The following is a 21,762-nucleotide window of genomic DNA, read 5'->3' on the forward strand; positions in this document are numbered from 1 at the left end:
ATAAAAAATACATTTAAATTGTATCAAATAAAGAAATGTTATTGAAGAAATGCATAATACTAAAAATTTAGTTTTTTATTTTTTGGTTTTTTGATACAATTATAATTAATACAATATAATTGTATCAATATCACCACCAGTAAAACAGAGCCTGAAGAAGATAAAATTGTAACAGCAGCCCCTGTCTGTACAAATATTTAGGTAACATGAAGGTACAAACAAAACTACAAGTAATGACTAACATAGAAAAAAATAAAATAAACATGACACCAAATTATAAATCATCTATTCCTTTTGTCTTCCAGTGCATGAAAGGTAATTTTAGCATTTTTAAACATTTTATTTAAACTGAAAAACATGTGCAACTCTTCAGGGTAATTCCATAGTTTATCACCTGCTATATTTGCACATTTGTTTTAAAGTTAACAGACCAAATCTGGGTCTAATTTGTCTAATTCAAATACCTTCTATAACTTTTCTGGTAAATATTTATTTATTGCTTATACATTATTATCAAAGTTTGAAGCTCATCTAAATACATTATTTTCAATAAACTGGAAAAAACAAAGAATCTGTTTGTATTTTCTTTATACCCTATTTTATTATATTAAATATTATTCTAATGGGCCTTTTCTGTAACAAAACAATGGTGCAATGCTTCTATCATAAGTATTGGCCCTCACAACCAAACAATACATCAAATATGGTAAAACAAACATCCTTATAAAGAATTATCAATGCATTAGTATCCAAAATGTGGTTTACCTGATTCAAAGTAAAAAGGTTTTTGGCAACCTTTAATGTAATGCATAAATCCATGCTATTTTATTACCCAATTAATTTATTATTTAATTAATTGACTTTATATGTATAGATAAACATAAAGCAAAGTAATTATATGTATTTTTAGGGGGTTCATAGTTATTTTCGGGGTCACAGACTGAAAAGTTTGGGAAACCGCGTCACAGATGACCTGGAGAGATAAATAGCCTTCCCTTTTCCTGCATAAAACCCTAAAGATAGTTCTGAAAGGAGCATTAATTCTGTATCTGTCATCTTCAGTCTTAGTAAAGTGATGTTGATAGTTTAATAATGTATTCTTGTTGTCACTTTATGTGTTTATATATACAAACATTTTTAATGCTAAGCCACGTGTGTTACGACTGTCACCCTCTGGCCCCCATGCTTGTCATGGTTTTGGTTCTGTTTAAGTTTTCTTTTTGAGTTTTCATTGGCTTTATTTACATTTTGTGTTACTCTAGTTGTTTTCTGTTGTATTTGAGTTCTTATATATTCCTTGTTTACCCTCTTGTGTCAGTCTCCTTCTCCTAGCTCCCTTCTAGTTTCTTCTCTCCACACCTGCTCCCAATCTGCTGATTAGCCAAGTCTGTGTTCAGTCTTCCATTTATACTCCTCCTCTTCAGTTACTGTTTGCTGGTTCGTCATCGTTTTTTGATCCCTATGTATGTTTTCCCTAAAATCTCCTGGTTTTTCAGGGTTTTTTTTTTGTTATTTTTGGATTTTTGCTTCTGTTGCCATTTTTTGATATTGAATCTACAAGAAACCACCTTGGCCTCCATGTCTCCATTTGGGTCCTCTTCAAACCTCCACTCAACCTGACATTGAGTACGTTCACACTGCAGGCCTTGATTCTCAGTTCTGATTTATTTTGTGAAATCCGAATTTTTGCGTTGCCGTTCACATTTCCAAATATGACTTGTATGTGATGTCCAGTGTAAACTGTATTCATACAGCTTAAGTGTCCCGCATGTGCAGTAGAGGACGCAATGACGTCACAAACCAGCATGCTTTGTGTTTACAGAAGTAAACATGGATGGTAGTGCTGGAGCGCATCTAGCGATCTTTCCAAACCTTAAAAACTAAATCTTTTCAAGATGGCCTAGGTCTGATTGGAAAAAATCGGATGTGTTGTTCAGACTGCCATGTAAAGATCAGATCCAGGTTGCATGTGGTGAAAAAAAATCGGATTTGGGTCACTTTAGGCTGCGGGGTGAACTTAGCTAATGCTGCTCCACACGCACCTGGCCAAACAGGCAGATACCCTCCATATATGACAATGGAGGCAAGGAGGGTTTTTTTTAAATCTTGCCGTATACAGACAAAACAATGCCCTCTGTTTTGAATTTAAACAAACAGAAGAGACACAACAAAACTTTTATATTTCAAACCAAAATCTCTGCTGTGAGCACACGGTCTCAATCTGCATTGGGGTCGACTTTATTGGCCAAGTTTGTGTTCAAGAAATTTTCCTTCACTCAAATCACAATCCCTATTCCATCAACATGTCACCTTGAATAACTAAAGGCAGACTAACTCATTGATGCCCCCTTCGGATTACTTCAGAGTTAAAATCAAAGAGGAGTCTGAACAACCAAAAACAACCCAGCCTCTGTTGCGACGGGTCGTCTCTGTTTTTTATATTTCTCACATCAAATCATTATAACACTGAGACGTGCTCTGCTGTCTTTGCCGAGGGCTCTTTATGGCTTTCTTGAAATCCTTCAAGATTTAAGACTTTTGTTAAAAGCTGTAAACATAATCTAACCCATGATTTGTTTCTCAGACTCTACATCCTGCTGTTATCTATCCACCAACAATACGGGCCCCAAGCAGCAAGATAACATGGGTCAAAGCGCTGACTGTTGAGGCGAACCCATCTTCTTTACAGTCACCACCACTGGGACCGCAGAAGCCTTTCATGTTCGTCTCTGACCTGAAAGGTAAATCCACTCCAGATGCAAATCACATGTAGGCTACAGCAAGTCCTGCTGTGCACGAGTGCCAAGCTTCAGAAGAAGAGAATTATATTAGCTTGGGGCCGAAAGCCTGTTTAATCCTGAATACTGAGCAGCTGGTAGCAACTGCAATAGCTGATAACAGAAATCAGATTATTTTAAGCAATACTAGTTTGAAGAGGTTTCTGTCTCTAATTTACCTCTCATACTTTACCTTGCAGCTGGGCTGAGTTCAGCCAGAGCAGTTTTAAGAGGCTAAACAACTTATAACTTAAAGGAAAGGAAACCCAAGCTAGAGTATGAGATGTTCGGTGGACACTTTTTAAATGGTAGGTGTAGAATAGGATAGATATCATCTTTTATGTTCCACACATTCTGCTTCCCTGTGGCCTCAGGCAAAGATTAGGTGCAGCACACAGAGGTCTGATAAACTTCTTTCTATCTGTGCAACGCTCAGCTCACTGACGTTTTTCACTTCTATTTTCCACCTCCTGTTGAAGAGCTGATCTATAAAACTTTGATCAGTAAAATAGGTGAATATTCTCTATGCAGCAATTATTACATGTATTTATAACTAGGGCACTTACCTGTTGTTGTTGAATATGTAGAACAAAAGTAATATTATTGTATCCTGAAATGTGTAAAAGTGTATACTACTGTATGTAAAATAAAGATCTAAATCTGCAGTCAAACTCCAGTCCTCTAGAGTCAGTGTTGTGGATCTACTCACTGCAACATTCATCAATCATGTATGGAGTAAATTATGTTCCATTATTGTTGCAAATAAAGAATACGTTACATAATAGAAAAACATTAAAAACAATACACACTTTGTAAAATAAATGTGAAAAAAAAAATCAATAAATGAATCTTTGATAAATGTTTTAATAAAAAATGGCTTTAAGAGTTTTGTTCTTTCCTAAGATTTTGTTTTTTCAAATGAAATTTCTTAAAAGATTTTTTTTACATTTTTAAGTTTTTTAAACAATTAGTTATTTTTACAGATATATTTTTTTTCAAAATTATGTTTTTACAAATTGCATACTTTTCAAATTACCTTTCACAGATCACAGTCTTCATTTCAAGCCAAATACAAAGGGTAACGCTTGACGCACACACTGACCAATAAAAATATTGCAATAACATCCAACAGACCAAGAGAAATCGTCTTCACTCCTCAACCCAAAGGAAAGAATGTAATATTTAAAACTCAATTTAAAAAATCTGATGAACAACTGTAGAAAAAATAAACTAAAATATACAAAAAGACAAAAAAATTACATTTTAAAAACTTTGAAAAAAATATTTTAAAACTACAAAAGAGATGAAAATTTTTTCTCAAAAAGAATATGAAAGATTTATCAGAAAACTAAATCTGAAAAAACTGCAAAGCTCCTTTCAAATGTAAATGTAAGAAAACAGCATCAATGAATTCAAAAATTGCCCAAAAACAACGGCAGCATAAAACGGGGAGTATTTAGTCTGATGTTAAAGCAATTGATATCGACATTACCCTTAAAGTAAAAGGTCTTAGTTTCTAGTCAGTTTCCATCACCTAGACCAGGCAGGTCTTCTGCAGAGATGGGAAGTAACGAAGTACAAATACTTCGTTACTGTACTCAAGTAGATTTTTCTGATATTTTTACTTTACTTTACTACTTATTTTTATGGCGACTTTTTACTTCTACTCCTTACATTTTTACACAAATATCTGTACTTTCTACTAAAAAATTGGCTCGTTACTTTAGTTTTGAATCATTTCAATGGAGTTACCGTTATTATTTTTCACGTCATCAATACCAAATTCAATCTAATTGGATGGGAATCTACGTTGCATTTGACGCACCACTACAAGATGAATCGACAGATTCGGCGGTATTCATTCGCAGCAAATCATTGCAGCTTGGTGGCGGTGGCGTTAGCATAGTAGCATGGACGACGAGATGATTGAAAATGAACACAACGGAGATCTAGTCCTATTGGCAGACATCCATTTAAAATGTAGGCAACGGCATGAAAAAAAGTGGTTTCTACTTTTTCTTTTATACTTTAAGTAAATTTACAAGCCTGTACTTTGTTACTTTTACTTGAGTAAAGAAGTTTAATCAGTACTTCCACTTTTACCAGAGTATTTTTTAACACAAGTATCTGTACTTTTACTCAAGTACGGAAAGTGAGTACTTTTGCCATCTCTGGTCTTCTGGCCAAAGTCAACCCTGCATACCTGGAACCAAAACATGGAAACATAACATGAAGAAGCAGAAATTAGTTTTGTAACAGCACTGGTAACTTAAAATTCCTTTAAAACAAGGTTAAAACCTATTTGTTTAGATCTGTCTTTGATTTTTCTAGTTAAACTTTTTAACCTACCTATGTGTATTTGAAATTAGTTGCTGTAAAATTGTTAAACGACAAAACAAGGAAACAAATCTTCTGGAGAGAAAGCTGGTTTAGGGTTTTCCAAATCTGTCAAAACAAAATACTACTGAGTGAATCTTAAATGTAAAAAATATTTATAGCCTAACATCACTTTCATTGTCTGTGTCTGTGCGATTTTTTTCAATCATTGCACGCAGCTGCTGCTCACACTGTACGACTAACCGCAGAGTTTAGTCGTACAGTGTGAGCTCACAGCTCACAATGTCTGTTCAGCCTGACGCTCTGATGCCATCTACCTGCTCATACTGTACTTTCAGAGCTACATTATTGTAAAAATCACAATATAACATCTTTGTTAAAATATCGGAATAAATCGTACCACAACGCGAGTTGTGATATAGGCTACGTATCATATCACAGAATTCCTGCCAATTCCCACCCCTACTTAATACTGACAGTGGAAAATATAAATCTGCTGTTAAATGGTGAAAATAAGAAGATCACAAACAGTTAAATATATCAGTTCGGTGTAAAGTGCTCACAGAGGGCTAAGAGGAAGGAGTATTTTCTAGTATGTTAGTAGTATTTGAATTAGGACAATGCAAAATTATGAGCATTTCAGTTTAAAGCATCAAAGTAATTATGCCAGAATTAGCACAACAGCTAATTTGCACTGACTCTTCTAACACATGTAAGAATAGTGAACATTAAGGGAGACACTACGGGAGAAAACAGATGGATACAAACAGATAAGATGCCAATAACATAAAATCACAATAAGATTAGGTGAACAGACCCAATGAAACAGATCGATTGACCTGTGAACACATGTCTAGTTGGTTTTCAACCGATGTTTCAATTATATTTTAAAACTTATATAGGTTGCACAGCCGCTAACATGAGCTGGCAGTGTGTTCTGCAACTGTGCTCCTCTAATGGATACAACAATTTGGCCAAATTTGGTCCTGCACTGCTGAACATTACAGTCTCTGGTAACAGCCCTGCTGTTTATTCTAGTAATGGTTCCTTTGCTTATAAAATCTATTAGAAGAGGAGGAGCAAGTCCATTTAAAACGTTAAAAACAAGACCTGCATCCAGAAATATCTCATGATGTTCAAATGTTGTACTTACTTACAGAGGTGTCAAGAAACGACGTACAAATACTTTGTTACTGAAGTACACTTTTTAAGTATCTAAACTTTACTCCATTACTTTTTTTCTTCTTACTTCTGACCTCGAAAACGTTGAAGACCCCTGCTTTAAGTAGTTTTTGGAGACTTTCTCACTTTTACTTGACTAAAGAGGTCAAGTTGATACTTCAACTTTTTAAACAGCAGTATCTATACGTCTACTTAAGTAACAAATGTGTGTACTTTTGACACCACAGCTTACTTAATATGTTACAATAATGATAACATAGAGGCTTTTGTCAAGAACTTTCAGAGTTTTCTTGAGTAAGGATGGTTTAGAGCAGGGGTCTTCAACGTCTGAATGTGTGCATTGATGGTGAAAAACATCTTCTGCCTCTATTTATCTGTTTACTACAGTGTGTTGAATCCATGAAAATTACAGGGGGGAATATAAAAAAAGTCTAATCCACCAAAACTTTTAGGACCCCCATGCAGTACCTCTGTGGACCCCGTAGGGGTCGCAGACCTCTTGTTGAAGACCTCCAGTTTAGAGCAAAATATTTCTCTGTCTACCGAGGAGACATCTGTTGGTTTTAACAGGAAAATTACCCAATTAGAGGAAGTCAACCAACACTAAAAAGTATTAGTTAACTGTATAATAACAACTGGCTATCAGCAAAAAGTGCTAGGATAATGGCACAGAACAAGGTTTCTAGGAGTTGATTCTTCCGCAACGGGAAAGGTTTGATTTAATGTTAAGAAAATATGGGCCTAAAAGCATCAAGCAATGGGTATAATTCACAAACATCAATAGTTTGACATCAAACCATTACTTACCTGCCACTATTATATAACTGCAATGTACTTTCTCTGTATTTTCTGTGCTTATACTTTGCTCGTGTTCAGCACCTTCTTTGATGTTTTCCAACCTGCAGAAATGGAGCTGCAAGCAGCTCCTTAGACTTTCCACAGGGGCTCTAAACTGTTCATGTTTTAACAAATACTGAAGGCTTTAAGCGTTCTTTTCCATTTATAAATGAATAACGGCTCCAGATGTTTGCATGATAATGACTCTAAAAAGGCATCAGTAATGTTTTTTTTGTGTGTGTGTGTGTGAAAGTGCACCAGTTGTAGTTTTCTATCCGATCAACAATCTTTACAAAGCCTGACATGCCAATTCCAATTTTGTTCGACTTTTTTTTCTATAACAATTGTTATACAATGTGATAGGACATTTTAACCAATCTGACTATACTGTCTTTGTGAAGTCCCTTTAAGTGACATATGTTTTGCATTGGTGTTACATACCTAACCTGAAATGAAATTGAATTGTACTTTACACCTCAGACATTTAAATAGGAGGAGCTTCAGTTGCATGAAGCTGACATCCAACCCACATAAAAAAAAACTCTGTAAATAGACTGTATGGTTAGTGCTTCAGCACCAAGGAAGTAAAAATCTCTTATAATTTTACACTTTGGAGGGAAAAAAGTGACATAAAAATACAAGACAGGGAGTAAAGAGTCCAAGTAAAACAGTTTTGAGCACCAAGATAAAATAAAATTGAATCATTTTGTTCATTATTTTAAAAAATTCTTTGGATTTCTTTTTATTTTCTTTTTCAGATTTAGCTTTATGTATTACATTCTTTTCAAAATTTACAGATCACATGTGCATCTCTTTAAGCCCAGATCAAATGTTCCGTCTCACATATTTTTTCAAGTTTCAATTTACAAAACTTGTTCTTCTAATGGAACTAAATTCACTCCATACAATATATGTCAATTTACATCTGCACAATAAGTGGGAGCTGCCCTAGTTTCAGAAACGGAAAGACACAAGAGGACCGGCGTTTTTGAATAGATGTACTAACTGTTGGCAATACTATTTATTCAGCAGGAAGCACCTGGAGCCGGATGTCCACAGCTTGCACAAAGGCTACTGTTTGAAATTCAGCCTCTGTGTGAACACCAAAATAGTCACGCCTGTGGCTCATTTACTAACCCCGTCTAAGCTTCCTGTAATACAAATATTTAGGGCTATTATGGTCATAGCTAATCCATATGCAGCGAAGAATGATAATGACAAGAGCGTGCTCAAAAAGATGCAATTAATTTCCTAGAAAATGGCTCCTCTGCGCCTGTAATGAGATGCCAAATTAATAAGCTTGTGTGCTGAACAACAAAGCCATTTGGTAAACAGTGCTGTTCATTTGCCTGTTGACATCCAGACCGTGCATGAACCCAGAAGAACACTTGTGTTTGTGGGTGTGGCAGAAGAGCGGGCAGCAGGACAGGTTATGATGGATTGTTTGGAAAATAACACATCGGTGCTTTGCAGTTCATTTTTCTGCAACAATATTAATGACATGATCCCTTCAAATGCTGTTTTAGTGTGCTTGAAGGAAGGTGATACTCCTCAGTCTCTGGATCCAAGCCAGAAGTTTTCATGTACAGTTCTAATGACTGTGCACATCCAGAAGTAATTACCCTGATGTATGCAGATAGCTGATGTAATTTTTTAAATTTTATGATTGTAACAAGACCCTCAAAATACAGATTTTTTCTCTCTTTTATTTATCTTAAACAGTAGAAGATAGTCTGTCCTGTGTTTGTTATTTATTCTGCATGCAGCATTAGCTTGTCAACAGTTTGTAAAAAAGAAAAAAGTGCAGATGGACTGATTTGTACTCCACGAAACATGGATTTGGGCCGGATAATAAGGATTTGGGCCAGAAATACGTTTTGCTCTCCCTGATGGAAGTTTTAGCAGTAGAAAAAAAGAAATGATGAAACACAACTTGGCATTTTATCGATCTGTGGATATATGAAGGCAGCATGGGTGAGTTTTCTCTACAGAGTGACATCTATGATAAAAGTTGTAGCTTTTTTGTTGTTGTTTTTTTATCCCCATGTTGTAAAATGTGAGCTCTAAAGCAATGTGTATTAAGTCAATTACTGCTTTTTTTAAAGATCTCTAAATTTGATGATGAACATGAAGATAATAAAAAAAAAAACATAATAAAAAATTATTTAGGTTCTGCTCTTGTGACCCTAAATCCCTGTGAAAACTTCGGGGGACATGATACACAGAACTCCTTAGCTATATACTAAGTACATTTACTTTCCTATAGTACTTAAAGGTATAATGGAGGATGTTCTTTTTCCAGGTGGATCAGGCCCTCTGACCATCATCAGTACGCATCGCGGGTGTCCTGCCCAAGGACACAACACTAGAACCAACAACCCTCTGATTGCAGGGCCCACTCCTGCATCTGACACCACTGTCGCCCCACTCAGTAAATTCACTCATAGATGCAGTTAGCCGTCGCTGATAAAATATTTACATTTATTTACAGTGGGTCTGATGTAAAGCGCTGATTGTCTCTTAAGAGAACTTCTCATCAAAATATATCTAAACATTATTTGCCAGATTTCATGTCTTTCTAAAAATAACTTAGATATGTAGATTTTTATTTAGAAGATGTATCCCCCCCAAAAAACTTTATTCATATTACGTATATTTTTTTTGTTTTGTTTGTTTTTTGTTTATATCTTTTCTTATTATGTTCCATAGGCCTTCAGGCTGATGTTTTTACTTGTAACATGTCATTTGAGACATACTTACAAGCTCGTCGAAAAGAAATCGGCGCAACAATCTATTCTGAGATGTCTTGAGCATAAGAAAAGATAAGTGGACCACTTAAAGAAAGTAGACTGTCAGATAATTTGCTGCTATCTCCAAGGTAACGTTTGAAACAGCCCAACACCTGCAATTCCAATTTTATTTCAAAAGGTAAAATTGCGGGAAAATACTTAATGGTTCCCACCATTACTTCAGCTGAGAACAAAGACAATACAGATAAGAGTTTACCAGAATAACACTCCCTTGTACTTTTGCCAATTTGCTGCTTAAAATACTTAATAATGTGACATGTTTTTACATTACATAAAGAGTATATATCTATATGAATACATACAGGCAAAAATAAAACTCAGTTTTCACAATATCTAATGACAGTTATTCCAAGTCTGACTGAGGCAGTGAAATGCAATCTCTAGTGCAGAGTTAAAGTTCCAGACACTAAGGAAAATCTTAATAGAATTCACTCAAAGTACGCTATGAAATCACCAACCTCTAAACAACATTTCCTCCACAAGAAAGAAAATCTTCATGCCTCTAGCTGGGAATTTTACCGTCTGTTTCTCTGCATCGTTCAATGTGTTTACTTATTTATTAAGTTAGAGGGGGTGGGGGTGCCTGAGGCTTTCTCAGACTACAGGAGGTAGACTCTTCCTCCTGCTGGATGACATGGCCAGGCCAGAATCGAAATGCATGCAAACATGTGCAGAAGCCTATCCTGAGGCAAGTATTTGTGAACAAAGCACGTTTGGTTGTTAGTAAATGGATGATCTAATAAAGAGACGAGGGATTGGATTACATATATTACCTCTTTTTTTTCTGTGTATGTGTTTCTCCTAAACGCGTGCAAAAAGCACAACTGTTCCTTGGATGTTCTTAAATAAGTATGGTTGAGATTCAAACGTGTACTCCTTTAACATGTATTGATTCAGCACCATCAGTTTAGCACCTGATGAGAATTGAAAGCAGAAAACAGGAATTTGTCTAAGATTTTTTTTTTTTTCTCAAGGATTCAGGTTCTATGAGAAAAAGGAATTAGGGGAAGGAAAAAGAGTGATAAATATACTAACATTTTTGACAGCTGTATACATTTCCCTGGGCGGGGGTCTTTCTGCATGGAGTTTGCATGTTCTCCCTGTGCATGCATGGGTTCTCTCCAGTGACTCCAGCTTCCTCCCACAGTCCAAAAACATGACCGTTAGGTTAACTGGCATCTCTAAATTGTCCTTAGGTCTGTGTATGTGCGTGAGATTGGTTGTATGTCTTTTTGCATCTCTGTGATGTCCTGTGAAAGACGGAGGACCTGTCCAGGTTGCACCCCGCCAACCTAAGGAAGTAAGCAGGAGACTATGGATGGATGGATGGATGGATGGATGGATGGATGGATGGATGGATGGATGGATGGATGGATGGATGGATGGATGGATGGATGGACTTGCTCTAGAAGTGTTTGATATATTTGCAAAAAAGAATACAGTGATTTTGTTTATGCATGTTCTAAATATGTAATAATTTCACCATGTTTTTTTCTCACCCCCCAAATCACAAGTCCACCCCCAGAGGGAAGTGCTGGCCCAGTGGTTAGGGCATTGCACTTTGAATCCAGAGGTTCCGATTTCGAGCCCCACTCCCACAGAGTCTGGGTCCCTGAATCTGATGCTTAACCCCATACTGCTCCCCGGGTGCCGCACAATGGCAGCCTACTGCTTACCAAAGATATGTGTTAAATGCAGAGTTCATTTTGTTGCTCTGTACTTGTGAGAGTGTAATGAAAATAAATAAAAAGCTGGAGCTGGAAAAAAATACAACTAAATATGAAATTTTAAAGCTTTTATATACCATTGAGATATTACCATTGAGGTTAAGCTGCTGATATTCACAGAAAGTCCAGCCTTGATGAAAGGCTGGACTTCACAAAAGGCATCCTCTGAATAAATTTAACAGTTCAAGAGTTCCTTCATTCAACCTTATTTATTACTGTAGATAAATATATTTTTGCAGCTGAGAAAAGCAAAAAGAAAAAGACTAGTCGAACACCTTCTGCTTACATTTGTATTCAAAGTAAACATTATGCTTCAATTCTAAAATAAACATGAATATAACTGAACGCCACTCTTGGTTCAAGCTTAAGCTTAAACATTGACTGATCCTGAAGAATCCAAGTTCTTCAGCAAGGAAGGACTACCAAATACCTCAAAACAGTATGGACATCTAACCAACGGCTGAATTGTGGTCGCCATAATAAGTGTTATATATCCAAACAGCTCTGGTATTTAAGAAGAAATTAGGACCAGGAAAATTGAATTTTTGTGTGAGTAACTGGCTTAATGAAGAAAGTAGCCCCAGCGGCCTAAATGTTTTAATTGTACAAATTGCTGCACATTGAATAACAATTGCAAAGCACCTTAAGGCAATTCTTTATGCAGAGCAGAACTGTCATAATGCTGTCAGCATTAGAAATGAAACTGTATCTTTTGTCTACAGGAAATATCATATATATTTTTGTATCATATTTGGCTTCAACAATTGTTCCTGTATTGTTCACAATTCTATACAAGTAGTTTGTCACATAAAGATTGTAAAATATCAGGGGTTTTTAGAAAAAAAGCTAAAATATAACTTATAACTTATTGAGAAGATGGAGGACATTAGAGATGTTTTCCTTGAAACTAAGAGGCCACAGCAGAGCCGTTCCGCTGACGTCCCATCCCCAGGACTGCATTTTTTTTTTAACCAATCAAAGGAAGTATACTTCACTTTCTATGGGATCCTGGTAGTAAAAGGAAATACCCCAAGGAAATGTTCATCACATTCCACCTGGTGGAAACTCCAGAATTGCTGCACTCCCACTTTGCTGGAGAAGTTGCCGCCTCCCATTCTTAAAGAAGTCTGGAGCTAAAAGCTAGCATCACCTGTTGCTGGTACCTCCAATTGCACTCTCTGCCTGTCGATCAAATGAAATAGCTCCTGGTTTTGTTCTAGCTGGACCTTTTCATCCGAGTTTTCTTTCTGCCCTCTGCTGAGCCAGTTCTGATTCCTGAACCGCTGCTGTTCTCTGCTGGTGAGCGGCTGCAAAACACAGGTAAGCTGTCAGTGATTGAAACCAGTTAAGATCTACAAAAACCCTGAGTTGCTGCATGCTGGACTAGTGGTTAGGGCATAGAGCATGGAATTCCGAGGTTGTGAGTTCAAAACCCACTCCCGCAGACTGCCACTCTGGGTCTGTGAGCAAGACCTTTAACCCTGGATTGTTTCTTGGGCACCGTACAATGGCAGCCATAAAATTCAATTATTATTATGAACTGAATTTTCAGAGTTCTTCTGATTGGCTGATTGGATGGAGGATCCAGACCAGAGTCTGATCTTTCAAAACTGTATCCTCCCGCATACGCAGAGTTTAGAACCGAGACTCTATCCTTTACCTTATTAATCATCATTATTTGTAGTTTTTCTCAGACAGGTTGTGACAGGTTGTTTTTGATTACCCTGGTTTATTTCATGGGTTTAGTTGCTTTTCTCTGCCTGAAAAGTTCAGGAAACCCCAGACACATGATTTAAACATATTAATTCTTAAAGATATACTTTGTTTACTTTTACTTTTTTCTATTGAACTGTATTTTCCATTTAAATCTGTGCAATAAAGCTTGGAAGTCTTCATTTTACTATAAAATTAAGTTTGGGGACAGTAAAGACATCTAGCATAGAAGAAGAAAATCTGCATTTTTCCACACAATTGAACTAAGTAAAGCATGAAGGTAGTTTTTTTTTTTTTTTTTTTTTTTACTTCTCTACATATTTGGTCCAATAACTCAAGTCTTGTTATATTTGTATTTTCATGCCGTCTAATTGCTTAAAATCCCACTCTGACCTAATCGAATGGAAGCTAGATTGAAACATTCCACTTTGGAACAAATCTAGAATAAATCTCTAAACTGTGATTAGGCATAGTTTTTTTTTTTCAGAGGTACATGCACCAAAATCAGCTAGGATTAAAGAGTTTTAAGGCTCATTTAAATCAATTTTCAGATAAGATTCTAAAACAATCAAGTTGTAAATGAGCTTCAAGGAGATTCATCTGTACGTGTTTAGAGCAGTTGAATTCCTGTGACCCCTGAGCCGTTACTGATTCCACAGAAGGAAAAAACTAAAGCAAAGGCTGCTGAGTTGTATTGAATTGTTTTATCTGATTGGTTTCCGCACCACATTTACCTAAGGTGACATCAAGAAATGCTGCATTTGTATCACTAATGTGATATTCCAGCACGGAGGCATTCAGTCTACTTTGTGCGTTGGCAATTTTTATTTCCTTATCTCTTTTTAATGGTATTGACTTGAATGATGGGATGCTACAGGCTGTGTATCCATAATGAGGCTAACTAGAAGAATTATACTAATTTAAAGTTCATCTGCAGGTGAAGGAGTTCTACAATTATCTTTTTAATATCCTTTTAAAGTCAATTAGACTGCATCATTTTTGATGAAACCAGCCATTATCTCTTCACAAACCAGCATTCATATATTTTACTGATGCCAAATTATGCTGAAATCCACTTAAGGTTTTTACAAATTGCTCACATGTCATGCTGCAATCATACAGAGCAGAAGCAGAAATTAGAAAATATTAAATTTGGGTTTCAAATAACAGAAGGAAAAGCAACAGAAAAAAAAATAAATAAATAATAGAAGTATAATAGATCTAATGAAACAAACTCTGATCCCTTGCTGTGTTTAACATGGGTGGATTTGAACCTCATTTAGAAGCATCTTACCATGACATGTTGTTTTAAAGGAGACAAACTATACTTATATATTTAATTTATGTTAAATGTGCGACTTGGATTGCTGATCCACACTGCAGGGACATCGGACTGTCATTCAGACTGAAGAAATGCCAAACGTGACAAAGACAGGGGCGGTAATCCACACAGAAGGGATCACACTCCCAGAAGGAAGAATAGTGTTGAAATCTTCTTGATTTCTAATTCACAACCACTTCGTATAATACATTTCTTTTACTAGAATTGTACACCTGTTAGCTTACCGTATATTGGTAATTTGGAAATGAAAGGAGGCAAATTCCAAGTTTATTGTAAGTCCCTCATCCTACAGCAAGGATGACTTTTCCCAGAAGGAGCATGCTCTCATGCTTGACACATATTATGGGTCTCATGACATTGATTCTGCATACATAAAATGTATTTTATGTATGTGTATTTTAAATAAAACTGCTTGTATGAGTATCTATTATGCATGTGCACCTTTGTCAGTTATCTCACCTCATAAAAAAAAAAAAAACTGAAACATATTTAGCAGCCAATTGTCAAAATGCCATGTCGGCAAATAGTGGTCTAATAAAAAAATAGATTTTGTATTAGCTAGAAAGAAGAATCTATTTCCTTTGTTTTCGGTGGTGGTAAACATTTTGTTAACTGGGTGTATCTCATAAAGTAAAGTTACAGCTTTCAGAAGTTGTGTGGAAACAAACCGGTGTGTTGGGTCATCTTATGCCGTCCGTTGATAAACGAGAAGGTCAATAGATGTTTTGCAAATACAGTTTCATTAAAATCATCCCGAATTCAAGCCATTGACCTCCTGATGAAACACAGTGACACACCACTGACTTAACTGGTGGAGCATTTGCTTGTGTGGCTTGTTATGGACACAGTTTAACTCATTAATCATTCATTGGGCAGAAGAGTGTCCGCTGAGAACTGATCCTTGGCATTTACACCGGAGGCAGACTACAGCAAACACATTTCTGAATGCTACTCTGTGGTCCACATATAATCATTTCTCCTGTTATTATGTTTCCTTCATTGGGGTGGGGTAGGAAGCAACAGGGAGAAGGGATATAACACCACCCAGGATTTGCCAATAAAATATTTCCTTCATAGAGAAAGCATCCTTTGCACTGGGAGGTGTCAAGCTCGTCTGAACTCGGATTTTTAATAACAAACAGTCTTGCTGTGAGGAGTCAACAATGCCCCAAGGTGAGAAGCCTGCTATTTGTCACACCAGACGTGCGACAATTTGCGGAATATGTACCATCTGCCTGCAGGGGTTATTGAGATCTCATACGAAATGAAACTGCCTGAGAGGGTAATACTGAAGTCATTACGCATTCTCAGAACCAGTCACCTCCTCGTGGCTCTGCAGGATCAGGGGAAATCTGTGGTGAGAAGACAGTGGAAAAAAGGCCATCAATCTGTACACACCTGTTTGTTTGTTTGTTTTTTGTTTGTTTGGTTGTTGTTTTTATTGGACGCCAGCATTGGGAAATTACACACTTAAATAAGCAAGAATCTATTGGTGGGGGGGGGGGGTAGGATGTCCGTCTCCATGGTGACAAGTGGAATAGATAAATCAGGGAGAGCTCGGTGACACAACAGCACTGAGACGCCCAAAAGCTTTGTGACTCTGAAACAGTGCCTGCTGTGAAAGCATCCCACATTCCTTTTTTAAAAAGACTGAATGATTCAGAGATATGATCCTCACAGAAAGCGAAACCCTGATTCCCACAACAGCAGAGGCTGCCCTGTTTCAGATTGAAGTGTAATGGGGGTGAAAGACCGTTTTAAGCTGTGTGACCATGCACAGGAACATTCAACACACGATTTACACAAATAGGTCATTACCAGACCTAAGTAAAACCTTTGTACCTGAAAAGATAAGTCATGTATTCAATCCAGGTGTGTGGGACTTGGTAAACATCTAAAAGTTTGTATACAGGAAGTAGAGTTTAAAACTCCTGCCAACAGACACATAAAGGTCACTCAGACACATTTAAGTCCCACAGCCTTCCCAAGACGATGCTATTATAAGTCTTATCCCAGTCCAATGAACTTGTGTAGACTACCAAAGAGTGACTAGTCCTACAGCAGTTTGGTGAGGACAAATCAACTCCTTATTAAGAGAGGAAGCCAAACTCCACAAAAAATTGGGATTTGTTGTTAAAATGTAGATAGTAAAATTTTTTGACTTTTTTATTCCACTTTATTACACCAATAATTCTTATTGGTTGCATTAAAAGAAAAGAAAGAATATCACGTTTTTCTGGTGTGTTATTTGATATTTCTGTGTATTACGCTTAGTTTTTTTCTCAGTTTGCTAGAAAATAAAGCCTGGTGCGTATATGTACATGTATATGTATGATATGATGTACAGTATGTGCATAGAGTGTGAAAATGTAATGAAACGCAAACAAAATTGGGAATATGGATGATGGTAAAGCTATCGATGTGTTCACATGTGGCCAATAATGTCCTTATTAATACCAATACTAGTGATAGCAATGCTATTCTTAGGGCCAGTCCCAATAGACCTTCTAGCCCTAATTTTCAGTTCTACCTCTAAATGTTTTGCATGAGAGTAGTCATGTCCCAATTCCTCTTTGCATGTAGGGGTAGGTGCCATAATGAGGAGTAGGTATGAATCTACCCCTTAAAAACAAGGTATTTCACATACTAACTTGTCCAGGAAAAAGCCAGAGACAACTTCCAGGAAGACATGGAGAAGCCTGACGGTGAAAGAGCACGAGAGGGGACAGGCTATGGCTGACCAGGGCCAGCTATAGAGACCAACTGCAGAGTGTCATAGGAGCATTTACCATCTGGCTTTTGGATAGGTTCGCTGTACTGCCAGCAGATGTTGCAGCTTCTTTTTATATCTGCTCATCGCACCTGGTGCTGGAATTCTATTTAGCCTCAAAAAGGACTATCTAAGGACTATCAGAATGAACGCCTGTTCAGTATAACCTTATTTTATCATGATCAAATCTTTCTTTCTTGTATAGATATCTAGCCTGGCTAAATAACTACACTTGTTTCTTGTTTTATTTCATGGACATTAACTCATAATGTAAACTAAATAGAATAAACATGTCAAGATGTGCCAGAATAAAAATGGGAGCAATAAAAGGAGACCATTATGTTACTGTCAAAGCTGCATTTACTGACAGATTTTATCTATTTCTTTCTTTGGGAGATTAACAAATTCTGATGGCCAATCGCAACAGATTAGGCACTACTAGTAACATCCCGGAAAAAAAAAAAGTTACATATACAGTACGATCTGCATTGCTGAGTTTTACACAATGTCAGAATATACAGCCATATTCTCAACAGAGTTTAGCCTTGACAACTGACAGACTGTAACAAAACCCTGAAGATGAACAGCATACGGTAGTCTTAAAATCAGAAAAAAAATATATATATTTACTCAATAAAACTTCCTGTTGGAATACTTGTCAGCTAATTTTTCACTATTATCCAGAAAATGCGGTATAAGCTGTCTGTGTCATGGTCGAGTTATGGCTGTCCAGTTAGCCTCCACCTAAATGTTGCATTGATATGCGGGATGCGTAACACAGTCCCACTGTGCTGCTGATTGATATTCTCCTCTGACAGATGTTTTCAACCCATTTTATTAGCTCTACATCCAGTAGCTTTCCCCAAAAATGGGAGATATAAATAACAGGAAAAGACATCCTCTCCTGTAAATGGATAACAAGTTCTTAGGAGTGAATCATTTATTTTTTATACACCTGCTTATTCTTGTTCCAGTTATCATGGGAAAACTACTAAAAACTAACTTCAAGTTAGACAAACAAATATTCATGGTTTTGAATTGTTGGAGGAAGCCAGACTGCCCAGAGAAAACTCATGACCGGTACTTGAACCCAGGATCTTTTTGCTACAGAGAAGCAGTGCTACCAGAAGAGATCTTCACTGAGTTGAAAGAATTGACCATAGTTCACACATTTTTATGTTTGCTGATTCTATGCACTTTTATAAACCTAGACAGGCCAACGCCACATTATGACCTTTCTATGTTTTAACAGTGAAACAGGACAAACAGCATGCTAGAAAGTAGTGTTGTACCGATACCAGTATCGGGTGGGGCCCCGATCCAGCACTAAAATGGTGGTATCTGTATCGGCGAGTACCAACAAATAGGGCACCAATATTATTGTGAGAGCCAAAAGTTTATTCAACTATTGTCACCCATTCCAGGTAGTTAATAAAAAGTTATACTGGATTCACTTTGTATTAGTCTTTTTCCTGCTTCACAAAGGTAGGCAGCAGCTTGACAAAGCCATGATGGTAATTATTTTACAGCAGTATGCAGTTCTTCATATATAAACATACACATCAATTCCAAACAGATGGGATTGGTTTCGGCCAAACTTCATAGTCAGGTATCAAGTATCGGTATCGGGGCCAAAAAATGGCATAGGTGCAACACTACTAGAAGGTATTTACTTGATGGGTTGTAATTGTGGCAAAACAATAAGTGGAAGATTATTGACTCTTTGCAACCATGTCTCTGAATCACATGAGCCTACCATGAAGGACATTGGAAATGAGGCAGAGAAGGATTGAAGAGTAACTCCAATTGTTTTGGTAAATTGTTTTTGCCAGTCTAGCCATTACGCTAAGTCAGGGTAATTTCCCTATAGAGAGTAGCACACCTTGCTGGGGCTTGTAGACAGCTGTATTTACAAAAGTTGCAAGTCTCTAGCCGAGAAACCGACCCATACCCTCTCCCTCTGGATGTGTTCGTTGATTTTATCAGATTATCGACTTTGCATGAATTTACACCACATGATTTATACCACTTTGTCAAAAACGGCATTTTGCTTTACAATGGAACAGACTTGGAAGCATACAAAATCCTAAATGATTATCAGTGTTACGTGGGTGGCCGGGCCACTGGGACAAGATACCTCATAACGGTGAAGGTTTGATTGATTGATTTGAATGATTGGCTTTATTGATCTCACAGTGGAGAAATTTACTAGTTATATCAGCTCAAATAGTCAAAGAAGAAGAGTATGCCAAAGGAAGAAAAAGGTGCATGGGATATTTAAAGTATATACAGTGCGTCCACATATGACAGCTTTTTTTATTTATTTATTTTTTTATAGTAGGATCGTTGTACCGGGTTATTGCACTGGTATTTATATGGGAGGATATTTATATTTATTTATATATATATATATAAATATATAAATATATATATATATATATATATATATATATATATATAGTTATTGCAATGGGTGTCAAATATAGAGAAACAGTTATTGCACAGGGTATCAAATAGTAAATTGCACATTACACATTGCACAAGTCATTGCCATTGTATTGTCAAGTAATGGCCATTGTACGTATGACTTGCTTGTTGATGCAATTTTAATTGTTGCCATGTAGCCCGACATTGGATCAACATAATTATTCCAGCTATTTCACCTAAAATAATTTCTAGATGCTTAATAATATTTGTTTGTTTTTTTGAGCAGTTTGTAGCAATGTTGCCTTGCAGCAGGAAGGTTCTGGTTTACTGTAGATTCCCAGCCTGGAGTCTTTCTACATGGAGTTTGCATGTTCTCCCCAAATATCAGTGGGTTCTCTCTGGGTACTCCAGCTTCCTCCCACAGTCCAAACACATGCCTGTTAGATTAATTGGCATGTCTAAATTGTCCTAAGGTGTGAGTGTGTGTGTAAGGTTGTGTGTCTTTCTGTGTCTCAGTGTTTCCCTGCGACAGACTGACGACCTGTCCAGGGTGTACCCGACCTTACACCGATAGACTTCTGGCGATAGGCATCAGCCCCACCGGGACCCTGACATAATAAGCGACAGAAGATGGATGGATAGATGGATAGCTTTCTCAAGAGCCATTCGGCCCAATGAAGACCATCTTTTGTAATTTTGTGGAAACCTCCAGTTTTGTCAGAACATCCAAAGGCTGTGCCTGCACAGACCCATAAAAAATAGATTTTGATAGAATTTTTGTGTTGCAGCCATCACTTTTTGTTCCTTTTTGTGTTTAGTTATGATGCTTGTAATGTTTGAAATGTAAATGAAATATATTTTTAAAAGAGAAGTACTACAATTTTTTTTTTTTGTAAAAGTAGGAAGTAGTCGAGTAACAGACACAGTTTGTTTCTATGGCACTGGGGTGGAATTTCTGAAGACTGACATCATGTGCAAAGAGTCAATTTATCTTTTAGAAAAAAAAACATTATTTTAGAAGTTAAATTTTACTTTTTACTTTAATTTAATTAATATTCTTGTGATAGTATTGGGACTTTTACATGAATGAGACTTTCTAATTATTTAACTGACCATAAGTACTCAAGCACCATGGGAATCCTTCCCTGACATACTGTATATGCACATCCTACTGTACAGATGTATTATATTTATGTGAAAACATTTTTGGGGAAAAGGGCTTATTCTGTCTTAATTTATTATTCATTCATATTGTTGTTGTTTTTTATTTCATTTTATACTTTAAAATACCAGAATTTGCACATAACATTGTCTGATTAAAGCATTTAAAACTTTAAATCAAATGTTATGGGCCAACAATTAACCAGAACTTGAACTGTTTTACCCAGAACTTTTTAACCTTTTCTTGAGCAATTTCTTGGATGACTACTTTCTACTTTCACGTGAGTAAAAAAAATGGTACAAATCTTAGGGCCCTGTCAAACCTTGCCGATTTAACCAGCGTATGCCTTACGTTCCAGAATCTCCTAAAATGCTGGCAAACGCTGAACTTTCTATTTATGTTTTTAATTTTGGATTTATTTATTTTATTTATTAATTTTGGATAATTATACATAGCATATTTATAACAAGTCCAGAACTTATGTCCAGCCTAATTATGCATAAAGCACAGCAGCGTAATGCCCATGAAATGATACAAAAGCATCACTGGGCATTAAGAAGCATCAGTTAAAGCTGATCCCTGGACATGTTGAGCTTAAAAACATTTTAGTGACCATTAGTGACAAAAAAAAAACATTTATTTTTAATATTTTTTTACACAATATAAGACCCCCTTTAA

At 36.5% G+C, this 21,762-nt stretch overlaps 1 protein-coding gene across 5 annotated transcripts in view; it reads right to left on the minus strand.

Moving 5' to 3' along the window:
* Nucleotides 1–21,762, minus strand: part of LOC107100989 (alpha-1,3-mannosyl-glycoprotein 4-beta-N-acetylglucosaminyltransferase C-like) — an 80,839-nt gene that overhangs the window by 18,617 nt on the left and 40,460 nt on the right. For 2 of the 5 annotated variants that reach the window (XM_015399715.1, XM_015399712.1), the window contains exon 1: nucleotides 12,821–12,977. The exons of 1 other annotated variant lie outside the window; for it this stretch is intronic. The gene's annotated coding sequence lies outside the window, so the exon portion shown is untranslated. Of the gene's footprint in view, nucleotides 1–6,764; nucleotides 6,851–12,820; nucleotides 12,978–21,762 lie in introns of those variants that run through there. 2 more of the 5 variants (XM_015399716.1, XM_015399714.1) reach the window with 2 other exon arrangements.

This window comes from Cyprinodon variegatus, unplaced genomic scaffold (assembly GCF_000732505.1).
Source record: "Cyprinodon variegatus isolate N-32 unplaced genomic scaffold, C_variegatus-1.0 Scaffold1042, whole genome shotgun sequence".
NCBI lineage: Eukaryota > Metazoa > Chordata > Actinopteri > Cyprinodontiformes > Cyprinodontidae > Cyprinodon > Cyprinodon variegatus.